General features: G+C 44.8%; 1 protein-coding gene across 1 annotated transcript in view; it reads right to left on the bottom strand.

Annotated features, from left to right (window-relative positions):
* Nucleotides 1-17359, bottom strand: part of Kcnc4 (potassium voltage-gated channel subfamily C member 4) — a 109826-nt gene that overhangs the window by 55455 nt on the left and 37012 nt on the right. The gene's annotated exons all lie outside the window — the stretch shown is intronic.

Genomic DNA, 17359 nt, shown 5'->3' with positions numbered 1-17359 from the left:
TAAAAACGCAAAGCTGGAAACCATAATGTATATACAAAGGACCTATAAGGTAAAATCTTTAAGAGAAAATGTCCTGACAACAGTATGAGATAAAGAGCCTCCAAAGATGCTATTAAGTTCATTTTGTGTTGGCCATCTACTGCTGGGCATAGGGCCTGCCTGTTTTCCCAGTGAGACTTGTTGGAGAAAGCTTAGTTTTCATTTGCAAGTGAATAACAATTATAGCTTCTGGGTTAGGGATGTGGGCACGTGTCCCTTTCTCCTTTCAGCTCCTGGACCATCTAGTTCAGAGCAAGCAAGCCCTGTGCAAGCTGCCACAGTCCCTGAGATTGCATATGTGTGCTAGCCCTGCTGTGTTGAAAAGGCCTTGATTCCTTGGTGCCCTCCCTCTCCTCTGGCTCTTACATTCTTCCTGCCACCTCTTCTATGGGTTCCCTGAGCTATGAGAGGAGAGATTTGCTAGAGATATCCCCTTAAGGCTGAGTATTCCAAGGTCTTTTACTCTCTGCACATTATCTGGCCGTGGGTCTCTATATTTGTTCCCATCTTTAGTGGGAGGAAGCTTCTCTGAAGATGGCTAAGCAACCCATGGATCTATGAGTATAGCAGAATGTTTTTAGGGATCAGCTTATTGCTATGGCCCTTCAGCAGGACAATAGTAATGGTTTTCCCCTAGGTCCCTGGGCTATCTAGTTTCAGGTTCCTAGTAGTGTTGGTATGGGTTTCATCTCATGGAGTGGGTCTTTACTCAAATCGGATATTTGCTGGTTACTTCTACATGCTTTGTACCATTATGGCACCAGAGCGAGGTGTCATAATGGCACAGTAGGCAGATATACCATTGTGGATCAAAGGGTTTGTAGTTGGGTTGATGTTTACCTTTCTCTTTGAGTGGTGCACAGTGTAGCTTCCAGTATCGTGAATACTGTTTCTTAAGGGTGACGGCTCTAAGTAGGCACCAGCCTGACTTCCTCATGCTCCATGAATTATGTAGGTGTTGTCTTTGGCAATAGCACCTTACTGTCAGTTTGTAGAGAGCAACCAATAGCTTCGGCAATACCCTAGGTTGTTTGGAGGGTCCCGTGGGATTCCTTTGGCTAAGAACTCAATCGGATGTAACTCATATTGAGTATTAGAGGCTTCCAGTTGGGGACTATATCACCCCCATTGTTTAGCAATTTTATTTAGATCACCTACATGTATATATTTTAGTAAGTTTTACTGGAATGGGTTTCCACATGGCCCCTCAAATGACCCTTAGTTTTATCTGTCCCTCCCTATATTCCCTTCCCTTGTCCCCTCAGTTTGACCCTCCCAATCAGTACTACTTCATTCATCCATAACTTTTCATCCATTCTATTTCCCTTCCTAGGGAGATCCATCCCTTCTTCCTAGTCCCTTACTCTTTACCTAACCTCTGTGGTTATAGGGATTGTAGCTTGCTTATCAATGACTTAACAACTAACCAAGAATGTATACCATATTTGTCTTTCTGGGTCTGAGTTACCTCACTCAGAATGATTTTTTTCTCATTCCATCTATTTACCTTCAAATTCCATTTTTAACAGCTGAGCAATATTCTACCATGTAAATGTACCATATCTTCTTTATTCACTAGTCTGTTTATGGACATCTAGGTTGTTTCCAGTTTCTATCATAAATAGAGCATCAGTGGACACAGCTGAACAAATAAATGTCTCTGTTGTAGGATGGAGCATCCTTTGAGTATATGCCCCAGAATGGTACAGCTGGATCTTAAGGTAGCTTGAAGTTCCTGAGGAACCACCACACACATTTCCATAGTGGCTGTACAAGTTTGCAACCCCACCAGCAATATATGAATGTTACACTTACTCCACATCCTCCCCAACATGAGCTGTCATTTGTCTTATTGATTTCAGTCATTCTTATTGGTGTAAGATGAAATCTGAACGTAGTTTTGGTTTGTATTTCCCTAATGACTAAAGATGCTGAACATACCTTTAAGTGCTTCTCAGACATTTGCATTTCCTCTTTTGAAAATTCTCTGTTTAGATCTGTATTCCATTTTTTAATTGGGTTGTTTTCTCGATGTCCAGTTTTTTCTCTCTATTATGTATGTATGTATATATAATATTAGCACCCTATCATATGTGTAGTTGGTAAAAATCTTTTCCCATTTGTTAGTATCCAGGCATCTATCTGTAATAGCCTGCTCTTAGAGTCCTGGCAGGATATGCCCTCAGCTGCAGCCAGTAAGAGCACTATCTGTGCATATTCACTATGTTCCCTTTTAAAAGGGCCCTGCCCACCTCCCATCTCTGTCTCTCTGTCTCTCTCTCTCTCTCTGTCTCTCTCTCTCTCTCTCTCTCTCTCTCTCTCTTTGCTTCTTTACCTGTCTCTCTGTTCCTCTTTCCCCCTCCCTCTCTCCCTTCCTTTTTCCTCCCTCCCTCCCTCCCTCTCTTCTCTTCTGCCACTCTTGTCCCCAGAGGCCGGTGTCCCCTCTCCCATAATAAAAAGACCCTTCCACCCAAGCTCTGTTGCATGGTGACTTTCTCTCGAGCATCACTTTTTTAAAACAACACCATTCTGCTGCTTTGTATAAATGATGCTGTCCTTTGCTGTACAGAAGCTTTTCAATTTCATGAGGTTCCATTTATTAATTGTTCTGAGTGCTTGTGCTAATGGTGTTCTGTTCAGAAAGTCTTTTCCTGTGCCAATGAGTTCAAGGCTATTCTCCACTTTCTCTTTTATCAGATTCAGTGTATCTGGCCTTACGTTGAGGTTTTTGTTTCATTTGGAGTTGAGTTTTGTGTATGGTGATAAGTATGGATCCATTTGCATTCTTCTGCATGCAATTGCCCAGTTTGACTAGCACCATTTGTTCAAGATGCTGTCTTTTCTCCAGTGTGTATTTCTTTATATAAAAATCAGGTGTCCGTTGGTGTTTGGATTGGGTCTGGGTCTTCCATTTTATTTCATGATCAATGCATCTGTCTTTGTGCTTGTCAGGTGACAAGCTCTTTTATCCGATGAGCCATTTCACCACCCTAAACTGAATTGTTCAGAAAATAGTGATGAAGAAAGTGTCCTTTTAGCTGAGCATTGGGAGCCTTTAATCCCAGCACTCAGGAGGCAGAGGCAAGTGGATCTCTGTGAGTTCGAGGCCAGCCTGGTCTACAGAGTGAGTGCCAGGACAGACTCCAAAGTAATACAGAGAAACCTTGTCTCAAAAAAAAAAAAAAAGAAAAGAAAGTGTCCTTTGTCTATGTATGTTCAGTAGAGATGCAATCATGTTCGCCTTAACTACATTCGGGCTGATTTAATCTGAAGATACAGAACTGGTGGATGGGGAGGGTCGACTGTACTACAAGCAATGCTGAGGAATATTTATGTAGTGAAGGAAACACAAGCATCAAATGTTCTTTCTTTAGAATAATTTTACTTTGAAAAAAAGATTGGATCGAGCATCATTTTTATTTCAAAGGCACAAGTTAAGATTGCTTATTAAAAATTTACCTGACAGCCATTTGTCATCACAGATATGGACAACAAGAAGAAACCATTGTCTTTTGATATTGGCAAAACATGTAATTTATCTTTGATATTGGCCAGAAGGAGTGTCAGTGAGCCTCTATGTAAATTGAAGATCTTCCTGGTCACGCTACACCCCATTACAACATGTGTGAGAGCAATATTACAGCTTAAGGACCTTATTTGTATTAAACAAAGAACACCAATGGCATACATCCATTTTATGCATGCCTGGCTTTAGCATCTTGGCAGGCTAGTGACTGAATGTCAAGTGTGGATCTGTGTTTGTAACCACAGGAGGCTCCTCTTTTCATTCCAGTCAATAATTTTCCCATAAAACACTTTTATTAAGGAACTTCTCCCATACAACCTCTCTTTAATGGATCAAGAACAGTTCTCTCTCACATGGTTTAATAAAATCTAGCAAATCCCATTTACTGAGCTGTTAGAAATCCCCATACTTTTAATCAAGTGCATCATATGCTTTCTATAAGGCATACTGTCTTGATATTCATGTCTTAAAATTTTTCAATAATGTTTTCTGTGCATCTCTCAATAATATCTGCTGACAAAAGATTGCATTTTTTATTGCCATATCGCCTTGTGTATTATTTCAACCATTTTTCATGGTAGAAAAAGCAAATGTTTCCCTGGGGCATGTGGCTTTTCATGTTTTTCGATGACTGAGAAGCACCAGAGGAGTTTTGTGTATGTTTATTATTACATCTAACAAAGAGTGAAACTCTAGATTAAACTGAACAGTGACTTTAAGTGTCACTGAAAAAAAATGAAGAAAGTTTATCCTCATGGTCTAGTTGTTTTTTTAAATGTCTTATTAATTAGGTAGCCCTTCCCCCCAGCGTTAACTAATAACTCAAAAGCAAAAGCTTTTAGGGCAATACCTTTCATTACCAGTAACAACTTACCAACCAAAATTTCAAGTAATTATTTTGAAAATGTTAAATGTTTTGTTACTGTTTTCAAATCTCTCTTGTTATTTCTTTTTCCTTATAACAGGAGTAATAACAAGATGGAGAAACAGCTTAGCAGTTAAGAACACTTGTTCTTGCAGAGGACCCAGGTTTTATTTCCAGCACACACATCGTAGCTCACAATCTTCTGTTACTCAAGTTTCAGGGGGTCTATTCTTGTCTTCTGGCCTCCAAAGATATCAGGTATGCAAATAATGCACAGACATGCAGGCAAACCACTCACACATATATGATAAATGAACTGTGTAAAAATAAAGCAGGTTATAAAGACCATATAAAGAATGCAAAGGGTCACTCTAGACTCTTTCTTTTCTTTCTCTTTCTTTTAGTAAGCAGGATACTTGCTATAAAATTAAGGATGACCCTGAACTTCTAATTCTTCTGTTATACTTCCCAAACGATGGCGTTTCAGGTGTGTGCCACCACACCCAGTTTATGTCTACCTGCTGAGCCACAGTTGCTGTCCTAAATCATATGCTTGCATTATTGTCTCCTATCTATATTTCTTTGTAGACATCATATAAAGACATTTGTTCATTTTGCTGAGATTATATAGGTACACAACAGTCACTCAAAGACATATGGGAATGACTGAGGGTATAGCTCAGTGGTAGAGCACCTGCCTATCATTCACAAAATCTTGGCCTTAATCTCCAGTCCTAAAAAAGAGAAAGAAAACAAATAAAAACCACACCCAAAACAGGTGGATTGATAAGAATCTAATGGATGATACAGTCACCATTTTTTTCTCTATGAAGCTAAGTTCATAGAGATTCCAAAGAGTCAAGATATACAACCCATATCCTGTGAACAGGGAGCGCCCTTATGCTATTCTTGAGGGAGAAGGCTCCTCAGGTTTGAGAGGATCAAGTTCTTTATTCTGCATTGCAGCCAAGAGACATTTTCCTAAGAGCCATATTCTCTGCAAGAAGGAGTGAAAACAATCTCTGGACCTTCATTCTTCCATTCATTCTCTCCAAGGAGTGACAACAATCTCTGGACCTTTGTTCTTCCATTTCCCAGAGCGATGCAGATGAACAAGTGGGGAAGGGCTCGCCCTGCTGGAAGGCACACTCATCTTGCCATGAGCTCTGAGGAGAATTTAGCCAAGACCCCACTGGCTTAGTCAAATGGGATTGGGAGAAGTCAGAAGATGTGGGGGCGGGGTGTTAGAAAGTCATGAAGGGCCTTTGATCTCAAATCCTTTTAGCCTCCCATCCCACTACCCCACACAAATTAGGGGAGTCCCCATGGGTTTATTCCCACACCACTTTCTCCCAGAAGGAGTGAATGAGAGTCATATGTGGTCTCTTCTTGGTCTTTGCCTGTTGTTCAGGAATCATACACTTCCCAGAGACTCCACCAGTGAATATTTTGTGGTCCAGGACTGTGACTATCTGCAAATATGTCTGAGAAGGCAAGGTTTTCAGCTGAGCATATGATCCCCTCTACTCAAATCCATTGTCTATTTTTGGGAGAAAGGATTCTGAGATCGACAGGGTGTCTGGGCTCGTCTCAAGGATTCATTTCAACTGCACGTGCATAGGCCGATCCTAGCTTGGGCATCACCCCCTCACAGAACCTTTTGTCATGACTTGAACAACAAAGCCTCTGAAGAGAGTGTTGGGAAGCACCATTCTGGGATGCTTTGGGTGCCCTGCGTTCTTGAAGTATTTTAATGACAATGGCAGGAAGTGAAAGCATGGAACCAGGTTTTCAATTACTTTAGGGTTTCTCTTATCTATGAGGAGAACACTCCTCCATGTCTTTGACCTATCCTTAACCCAAGGATGCCTCGGATCCAGAAAGAACTGTAGCCTTGTGAATGTTGTGTAGAGGAAGCTGTGCCTCAGCAGAAGTTCTGCAACTTCCACACTGCATTGCTGGCTGCCACAGCCTGAGAATACCAGGTTTCAGCATTCCAGAGCTGCTCAACAGAGAATCTAAACCCTACAGGAGGGCTCTGGGCTAGGGAGCTAACTGTGCTCGAAGCTATCCCTCTAGCTAATCTAGTGGATTAGTTCTTTGGCCCCAGACTCTTCCAGCAGTTAGACGGCCCATTGATTTCCTTCGAACTTAATTGAACTGACATTTCATTTTGTTTCTAGGAAGAACTTAATCATCACCTATATTGATGATTAGAAGGACAGGTGTCCTTAAACCTATATACTCTGCAGGAACTTTAGAAAATAAAATGTATGTGTGTGTGTGTGTGTGTGTGTGTGCGCGCGCGCACACGTGCGTTTGTATCAATGTGTTCATGAATTTGTGTATGAGAATGCCAATGAACATACACCATGGCACTCTGTGGCAGTCAGGATAACCTCAGGGATTGGTTATCCTTTTCCACCTTGACACGGGGCCTTTTGTTTTTGAGGGGTTTTGTTTGTTGTTTGTTTGTTTGTTTTTTCCCCACTGCTTATGCCTGGCTAGCTATCTTCTAAGCTTGTCGTAATTTTCTTATCTCCACCTCCCATCTCCCACTAGAAGAGCTGAGATTTAAGACACATAGCCCACCACACATAGCCCACCACACATAGCCCACCACACATAGCCCACCACACATAGCCCACCACACATAGCCCACCACACATAGCCCACCACACCTGGCTTCATAGAGGCTCTGAGATCAGTCTCAGGTCTTCAAGCTAATATCATAAGTACTATTTCCCCAGCTTCAGAAAACTTTTTTTTTTTTTGGTTTTTATGAGACAGGGTTTCTCTGTGGCTTTGGAGGCTGTCCTGGAACTCACTTGGTAGTCCAGGCTGGTCTCGAACTCACAGAGATCCGCCTGCCTCTGCCTCCTGAGTGCTGGGATTAAAGGCGTGCGCCACCAACGCCCGGCTTTCAGAAAACTTTTAAGATGCAAGAAACAGGAGCTCTTTATAAATTGTAAAGGAGAAATGTGCCTAGCAAGATGCATCTGATAGGGGACTGGAGAGATGGCTCAGAGGTTAAGAGCACTGGTTGTTCTTCCAGAGGTCCTGAGTTCAATTCCCAGCAACCACATGGTGGCTCAAAACCATCTGTAATGAGATCTGGTGCCCTCTTCTGGCCTTACATAATAAATAAATTAGAAAAAAAAAGATGCATCTGATAGACACTGCTGTTCTCCCAGCATCATTCTTTCCACAACCTTAGTTTTATTTAGGGTAGCAATGTGCCCAGGTGAAAGACAATCTTTCTGAGCCTCCTGTACAGCCAGCAGGTGCTAATAGGGGCGTATATTAGAGAAAGATTCCTACATGAAAGGGGGCAGTAACCAGGGCACACACACATGCCCCTGCTGTCCCTTCTCTCCCCACTTTTCCTACATGGAATGTGGGTGTGATGGCCTGATACAGCAGCCATCTTGAGCATTTTAGAATTACAACTACAGGGCCAGGCAGTGATGGCGCACACCTTTAATCCCCGCATTTCGGAGGCAGAGGTAGCAGGATCTCTGTGAATTTGAGGCCAGTCTGATCAACAGAGTGAATTCCAGAACAGCCAGGGCTACACAGAGAGACCCTGTCTCAAACCTCAAAAGAAAAAAAAAAAACTATGTGCTAGAGACGGTGATGAAGAAAAGTAAAAAGAACCTTCATCCCTCATAACAAGGTACCACTTCTACACCAATCCCAGAATAGCTGCCTCTAGACTTCTTTTTGTTGTTATTGTTAGTTTCCTTTCTACTGAGACAGGCTCTCACTATGTTACCCAGTCTGTTCTCAAACTCACTCTGTACCCAGCCCTGTCTTGAATTTTTGCTCCTTCTGCTTCAACCTCAAAAGCATGAAATCTTTTAGGAGAGAGAATAAACTAATGTTTAAGACATGGAACCAATTCTCCATTAACATCAGCTGAATATAATCCCCCAGCTGCTCCATTGCTAAAGGACAATCCAAAAAATGTTTAGAATAGCACATTACCTGGAAAGACATTTAGGGGATGAGAAGAGAAGTTGGCAAATGATGCTGCCCTTGCCCCACTACCAACTCCTTGGGCCAATCACGTGCTATCTCTGGGCTTCAGTTTATTCTCTATGCCATGGAAGAAAAGACTAAATACTCTTCAAGAGTCTTTGGATGGGACAGTATGGGTACCCTCTGGCTTTGTGGCTTACTGGCTTTGCCAGTGTAGGTGGACTACCCAGTGTCTTGGAGCCAGTGTAGGTGGACTACCCAGTGTCTTGGAGCCTTTGCCTTTCATCTCAGCTGCTTAGCAAACCAGGTACACAGAAACACCAGGGATAAAATGGGGCAACCCTTTGCAGTGCCATCCCGAAGAGAGGGTTCTGGAACTCTAACGGCTCCAGGAGAGGGGTGGCCTGGCCTTTCCCAACCTCTACGGCACTTTTGCTCTAGGTTTATGCAGGACTTGCCTGTCCCACCTCCCTGTCTCATCTTCACGGCTTCCAAACTGCCGCTCAGGAAAACCCACATTCTTTGGGGAAAGAAGAGAGGGGATATATGTGGGAGAAAGAGACTTAATCCTTTAATGCAACTCCAGATACAATACCCTCTGTCTTCTGACTGACCTCTGACCCCTTCTGAGGGTACCAGCGAGTTCAGCCACCATTTATCTTCAAGACAGGAAGATGTAACCATCCAGGGAGCTCCTGGCTTCCCATTGGCCCTGAGATCTACCTGTGCTGTGGCTTTCTGACGGGAAGTTCAGTTGTCCTGGCACTCAATCTCCATGGCAACCCTTGCTCCAGAGACACTGAATGGAAACTGCTGGCATGGGGAGGCCAGTAGCAGAATACTGATTTGCCCAGTGTCTGTAACATCAACTGCATTTCAAATACCTTTCCAGATACCCAAAGAGCTAAAAATACATCCAGCTCTGTCTAGGGCTCCCCAGTCAGCCAAAGCAACTTAAAGTATCTCTATGCTGACTCTGACCTGCTAATATTAGTATCTTTGCCAGTTCGGACTTGGGGGACTCAGGATGGGACTTGAATGCCAGGCTGTAGACAGGTCTATAGGGAAGCAATGTGAGAAGAGGAGAGCCCCACCCCTGCCCAAGGAACGGGAAGGGTATGAAACGTTGAATCCTAATTCCTTGCAGAGTTTTGGGGGTATTGCTGGTTTGACTCAGATCATTGGTTCATTTGCTCACTCAATAAATGTATATTCCGCATCTATTCTGTTCCAGGCTTTGTGCCAGACACCAAGGTTGCAGGTGTGACTAAGAGAGCATGTATGTTCCCTGATCTCAGCAGACCTTACAGGGCACTTGGAGCCAAGATTCGCTGTGAAAGTCTAGATACACTATGTATTTATCTGGCTGACATATCTGCAGGCAATGAGCTGCTCTGACTGGAAGGTCCTTTTACGTATAACCCTGGCACCGTATCCACCACCTAGTAAGCAGTAAACCGATATGGGATTAGATGTAATGGGATAGAATAGGAAGGCTCTGTGGTTCCAGCTGTAGCCTGTTCCACCCTAGTGTTGTAGCTTCTCTATGGGCCTTCACGAGGCTTGGCTGTCTCTGCAAAGTGCATGCTCAGGCTATGAGGTACTGTATTCAGGACAAATGAGGTGACTGGTCCACTGACACCTGCTAAGGGAACTCACTATAAAGTGACAGGTTGAATTAATTCCTAGGTCTCTGGCAAGATCTACAGACAGCTCTCACCCCCCCCCATCTCCTTCTTCCCGTAATCACTGCACATGTCATTCAATTAATTCTGCATTTCCCAGAGCAGGAGGCTGTACAGAGCTTAAAGCATGCAGCCCATGCCAGGACTGCTCTAAAAAAAAAAAAAAGCAGGTGCCGCACACTTGGCTCCAGCTTCCTCCTCAGGCAGATAAGCCACAGATGGGAAAATGGAACATGACCACAGCTCTCAGGGACTGTTCTTGGATACCCAGTATGGGCAGGTGACTTAGGTGCAAATGATGCCCCAGATCACCCTACAGTGTTGTGATGAGTCTTGGGGATCAGGCCCTGCAGAGACAGAGAAGGGGCTGGGTTCCTAAGCACTCCTTAGTTGGGCGGAGAATGAGAACGAATATGAGCTACCTAATCCTCAGTCCTGGCAAGGCAGCTCCAGGGATGCCTGTGGGGATGGGCAGGGCACAGCAGAGCTACTTCAGGCTCCCTCTGCAACCCTGCAGCTAAGACAGCAGCTCCTTCCTTCCTTCCTTCTGCTCTATTTGTTCTGTCAGGTGAAAGAGAAGCCAGCCTTTAATGCTCTCCCTTCCCTTCCTGCAGGAGGAAGGATAATGGGGCTACTTGGAACTTGGCCTGTAAAACATCACCTGCCTCCACTGGAGGCTGGTCAGGGTGTAGGACACAGACCCTGTAAACCTTTAAACTAGTATTGGTCCCTTTGAAGACGCTGAGAGGGGCCTCTATGGACAAACTTCAGCATGCTGGGGGCTGAACTTCCGGTTTCTCCTGATGTGCTCTTCATCCTTGCCCCTCCCCCATGAGCTTCCTTCAGCCAGTCTGATGACCTCCTTCACAAGGTCCTAGCAGGATTCATGCCACATGAGAAACAGCAGAGAAAAACCAGTGGACAGAGGTGGTAGACCCATTGTATGTCTGCAGAGGAGGGGCTTTGGATTTGTTATTGTACTGTTCCTACACACAGCTAGTCAGTTTAGGTACGTGCAGCACTAGTCCCTTAGAACCTGTCCCATGTCAAAGGTTTTCAGAAGGATCCACGGGGACAATGTACATTCAAATGCTTTGAACAATAACAGAAAGCCATGGGGCGCATGCTCAATCCTTCTGTATGGCTCCTGTGCTGGGGGTTGCAACAGCAGGAAATGGGTGGCCTCCACCCTGAAGAAGTTGTGTTCTGGAGTGGACCTCTCAGGGCTGTGAGCAATGTGACTTTTAGTGCAATTAGTTGTTGCTCTTTAGGGGACGCAGGAGGAAGGCACACACGCATGAAACAAGAGGACACATCAGGAGATGGTGACAAAGAGCCTTCAGGGTCAGTAAATACAACGAGAGCTAAAAGCAGGTGAAGAGGGGATGCCCAGAGTGTCAGGAGAGCCTTCAGGAAGAAAGCTGTCAATTGGAGTATGAGGGTATACAGTCATGTTCTCCTTGTAATGTTTCTATGACTGAAGAGCCAGATACCTGTCGGTGCTCCCACGAGATTCTAACACCGATAGCATCACAGACATCTTAGTTTAAACACACTTAGGTACATGCATTCATGGATTCACCCAAGGAGACATTCCCTTGTTAAGCAAACCATGACTGCCTTTCCGGGCCTTAGCTGAGGTGGAGAGCAGAGAGGACTCAGTCTGCAGAAGGGTGGAGCCTTTAGCCTGGCATAGTTTGGTTTCCTTCTGAGCTAGCAGGAGGTGCAGTCCTAAACACGGGTTGATCTTTGGCCTCCAGTGTCATGTCTTTTGTTTATGTCTTATTTTGTAGTCCTTTACCTTGGGTAAACGAGATTAACCTTCCAAAGTCTTGATTTATTTTCTTTTATGTTTTATTTTGTTTTGAACAAGGTCCTAAATAGCCTTAAATTTTACTATATAAGCTGATTTGGCCTTAAAAATCACGGTCCTCTTCCTGGCTCAGCCTCCAAATGTATGGCCATGTCCAGCTCCAAGGCTCAATTTTCCTTACCAGTGAAAAGCTTGTGACAGCATCACTAAGTGTCCAACCCAGTAAGTTCCCTTCCCTGAGCACCGTGTTCCCATCTTTAGAGTGGTAACATCACCTCTTCCACATATGAAGTTATGTCACATAGGGTGATGGTGTTGCTTCCAAGAAACATACAGTATCTAACACCCCCTCCTTAGTGTTAGGCATGGGAACTCTCCCCTTCAGTTGCTGGTAGTAGGAATGCAAGAGTCTTCCAAGATAATATGGGGTGTTACCATTGCCCTTAGTTGCCTTCCAGACCTTGAAGGTAAGACCCTATTACTGAAGACACCACACACTTCGGGCACAGGACTTGGAGAAACTGAACTAAGTGACCTGAAATCTTCTTCCCGAAGAGCTGCTCTCATAGTACCAGAAGGTGCTATACAAGTTGGCAAGGGAAAGGAGCAACCAGTAGTCCTACCCAACTATGAATCCTACAGACCACAACAATGACTGAACTGGTATAACATCCACAATGGTGTAATAGTGGCACTTTTATCTTGATCAACAGCTAGCTAATTAGACTAAAGGTTCATTCAATGGGAGGGAATTCATACATGGTAGAGTAAGCCTAGCCAATTCCTCATGGCTAGAGAAGTCATAGACCCAAGAGGAGAACCTATTACTGCCATTTTTCTAAACCAATATAATTTTTAACTGTAACCTAAATCCTTATCCTTATTCCCACAGATATTATTCCCTCTAGTCAAAGGAGCTTCTTTTTGCAACAGAGATGACAGAGATCCACAACTAGTCAAAATAGGTGGCTGTGAGGTGCCCAACCCCAATTGACAAATCTGCAGCATAGCCCCTACACCTAAGGCTCAAGAAATTTACAAAACAAGGAGGTAGAAAGATGGTAAGATTCAGAGGCCCAGGACACTTGCTGCTAAATAGCACTCTCTCTAGATATGACAGGGAAAATGTGCCCATCTCAACAATATGGCCATTTGAACAAGGCTAGCATAATGACAGTTGAATCTGGATAGGGCAAATTCTACATGGTCTCGTCCCTAGATGAAGTGTGGTCATTACAGATGGTCAATGGCTGTTGAGACAGGGAGAATCAATTTCCCCTAGGGAGGAACTCCCTTATAGGTTTTCCAATCCCAAGAGTTATACCATGTACACATGCACGTGGAAACAAGGCCATAAGGATTCAGTAGGTTACATATGTGTGTATACATGTATATGCATATACACACATGTGTATGCACGTAACATTGATAGCAAAAAGAGGTCATGAATGTTGGAGGGACAAGGGAGGACACAGCAAAAGCAATTCAGTGCTTTTGTACAGCATTCTTAAAAACTTAAATTAAAAAAAGAAAGACAGGCTACCACATGTGGCACCTCGTTTGGATGTGTTTGGTATCTTGGAAGTTTAACGCCCACAATCTCCTACAAATGAACCTTGAGAGCTTGTCTTAGAGGTTCTAGAAGGGACAAGTAGCTACTCATAGTCCCTTAGAGATTGAAGAACTATCCTTCTCACTCAGGGAAGGTCATCTTCATACACTGAGCACACAACTTGGAGAGGGACATACATGGAGCAGTGAGGTAGAAAAGGGACCCCCGCCTAGGCCAACAGATCTGCTGAGTTAACCCTGGCAATCAACGAAGTGACAGATGCCACACTAAGATTGTCCTCACATCCCTGCCTGGCCCATCTAGCCTCTCCTGGGACCAAAGAGAACATTTCAGAGTACTCCAACAAATAGGAAATAGCTGTATCCAGCAGGGAGAACCCAGTGAGTGGCAGAATCCTCTGCCCCCACTCCTCCCAGACTGGAGCTCACAAGAGAAACAGGCCCCACGCCCACCTTGCCAGACAGCCTTTCATCTCCAAAAACCCCAGTGACAAATTCCAGATCTGTAACCAGGGTCATTTAGGCATTTGGAAATGCCTCTCCTCTAGTGGCCAGGGATGCATTGTGAACCTCATTTCTTTGATGGAAGGAAAAAGAAATCATTTTAGTGGATTTATTTTCCTGCAGGCATACTGAGTCACAGAACCTGGACATCCTTCCCCAGCCATGAAGACTCTGAGCTTTCTAAGCCACCCCTGCCAAGGCCTCATCAGATAAATGCATCCAAGTGCATGGCCAGTGGGCTTCACGTACGTTGGTAGAGTGGAGGTGGCCTGCCAAGGTGACTCGGAATCTGTCCCCATTCCTGCTCCTTCCCTTGGTCAGTCCTCAAAAGAGCTACCTGGAGCGGCTGGACAGCTCACCAGTGTGGGTTTCTTCTCAGAGTCCAACAAATGTGGGCCTCATTGGATTCATGCTTATAGGACAGGCAGCCTACAGGATCGAGGACTTGAAATAAGGACAGAAACACTGAGGTTGAGCTCCATTTGCTTTAAGGATGGATGAGTAGCCCAAAGGGCCTTCACCTCTGGGTGTCTTGCTTTCTTTGCTTGCACAATATGATCACTGTCTATGCCTGCCCTGCTCATCTCAGAGGGCTGCTGGAATGACCATCTGAGTCAGTTGAGCTGGCAGCTCAACACCTTACAGCTAATCACAGCTGACTCACTTAAGTGCCTCCTTCTCTCGGGGACAAATATTGCCCAATCCCTGACTTCTGAGCAAATTCCACTTCTGTGTGCTTTTGCTGCACACACACTCCATGCTCTTGGCCCGTGGAGTTGAAGTGCTCTAAACTGAGTCCCAGAGGCAAGCTGCTCTAACACTCCAGGGGTAGAGGATGAGCGTGGGCCTCTCCTGTGTAGGCCCCAGGCAGCGATCCCATACCCCACAGGCATTCCCCCTTCTAAGCTCTGGGTAGAAGCAGCTGCTGTGCAGGATACCCGGCTTTCTTTCTATGCCTACTAACCCCTCCTCCTCTCTGTCTGCCATGACCCTCTTCTCACCCCCCAGTGCTGACTTCAAAGCATGAGCTGAGCCTGCAGAGGTGGGGTCGGGGCTTCCTGGCCATCCAGAGGCTTGCAGTCACAGCCTCCCTGTTTCTCTTAAGGAGCCTCCTAAGTGTTGGAGCTTCTCTTACACTGCTGGACCTTCCCTAGAAGGATGCTGTGTCCCGTCTTACAGTCATCCTGCAGAATGTCTCACTTTTTCCTCTTTTCATTTCATTGTTTCCCTCAGTGAAGACCCATGGGATGACTGAATGGATGGAAGCAGGAAGGAATGACTGTGGAGGTCTCAAAAGCAAACCATCCCTTCAGGACTTGGCTTCCCTCCTGACAGGAATTTTAGCCCCCATCAGGATGGAAGCAGGAAGGAATGACTGTGGAGGTCTCAAAAGCAAACCATCCCTTCAGGACTTGGCTTCCCTCCTGACAGTAATTTCAGCCCCCATCAGGAGCCTCTCTGTCACACCCTTAGACAAACTGTGTGGACATATTTGTCCGACAGGATAATTTCATCCCATTTCTTGAGACTCTCCCAACACAAATTGCTCCGGCTTCTGATAGCAAACATGGCACAGAAATTGTACCAGAGCTCAGCAACCAGATCTCTGGCAAATTCTGGGTAAACCTGGCTTTCCCCTTGGTTTCCTTCTTCCCTGGTGCCACTAACTGAGTGATTCGAGGGTCTTCAGAGCATCATGCTATCCACCCAAACAAAGCTCTCTCCTTAGGGGGAACTGAATGCTTATTTACTCTTGATTCAAATATGAGTGACGATAACCTGGAAGCATGGCCACAGGTTTCCCCAGTGCCATGAGTCATGGAAGCCATTCCATGGAGTTTTTATAGTTACGAAACAAAAGAAAGTCACATCTCAAGGCATCTTCAGCTCCACTAGTGGAGACATTATGTGAATGGGTTACAGCAAGGCAAGCGCATCTCGGTTGTAGGCGCCAGATGCTGACAGCCTTCCTAGCTTTGGGGTTGGTGGAAGCTAGCAGTCTGTTAAGTTAACATATTCTAGAAGATTTACCTAATAGTCACAAGGATATTGGATCAGATACAGAGGTGAACAATGAATGGTTGTTAAGAGGGCTAAAGATAGCCCAAGATAATTTGATTCTGGATAGGCAACATCCCAACTCCCCTCCTTCCTGATTCTAGTCAGCCCATCCGCCTTGCTAATTCTTTAGTAGGTACGACCTTTTCTTTTCAGTTCACAAGATGCATTGGTAGATGTGAACTAGACAGAGGACTTAATATGAACTATGTCCCAGGGAGCTAGTATATAAAGCAACAAGGGCAAAGGTTCTTCAGTGGAAAGCCAGAGTACAGGAAAGCGTGGAAGAGTCCCCTGCAGGGGATGGGGGGGGAGGCACAGATGATTTTCTAGGGAAGATACTGTTTGTGCTAAGAGGCAGGTAAGGGGGGTGGTTTGTGCTAAGAGGCAGGTAAGGTGGGTGGCCTGGATGCTAAGGGGAAGGGTTGGGTGCGACAGTTTGGGCTGGATCTAGAAACCAGGTGAAAGACTGTTCCATTTGATACAAGAAAAGAGGGAGCTGTGACATGCTCTTGTCAGCAACTGATTGCCCTGCTAAGGTGTTCTGTTGAAAAAGGGAAGGATTATTTTATAATGGCTTCAAGGTGGGGCCCCTTCTTAGAGCTCCCCCTTTTTTCTTTCCTTAGTTTTTCTTCCAGCACGGCCTCGCTGGCCTCAAACACTGGATTCCCATGACTCAGTGTCCCAGTGCATGGATGGCGGTGCCTTTGGAATCAAGCAGAATTAGGTTCAAAACTTACTGTCAGTTACTGAAGCAAGTCAGTTTTGTTTTTTAAATCTCAATTTCTATAAGGTGGTGACAATTATCTCCATCCTTAGGGATTCTGTGCTGCTTAAAGAAGATACTGTGACTACACCCTAGAGCCAGCATAACGTAGCTCAAGACATGCTGCTGTTACCTAGAAAAACTAAGCATAACATTGCCATGGATGCCAGAATTCTACTTGGTGTGGATATTCCTCAAAGAATGAAAACTGGGACTTAAGCAGATACTTACTGGTCCACCCATGTTCCTGGCAATGCTATCCGCAGTAAGCAAAGGGGATGGGGTAGCTAAGTGCCTGCCAGCGGATGCAGACAAATACAATATTACCTAAACATATGACAGTAATTTCAGTTCTGAAAAGGAAGAGTAGCCAGGCCTGGTGCAGACAGGCCTATAGTCCTGGCTCCTCAGGAAGCTCAAGCAGGAGGATGAAAAGTTCAAGGCCTGTTTGGGTTTCAGACAGAGTTCAAGGCTAGCCTGGGCAACTTAGTGAGACCTTATCTCAAAATAAGAGAGCTTTATAAAGGGCTGGTTGTACAGCTCAGTGGTA

The sequence above is a fragment of the Mesocricetus auratus genome, unplaced genomic scaffold (assembly GCF_017639785.1).
Source record: "Mesocricetus auratus isolate SY011 unplaced genomic scaffold, BCM_Maur_2.0 Super-Scaffold_100009, whole genome shotgun sequence".
In the NCBI taxonomy this organism is placed as follows: Eukaryota; Metazoa; Chordata; class Mammalia; order Rodentia; family Cricetidae; genus Mesocricetus; species Mesocricetus auratus.
This window is presented reverse-complemented; position numbering and strand designations above follow the sequence as displayed.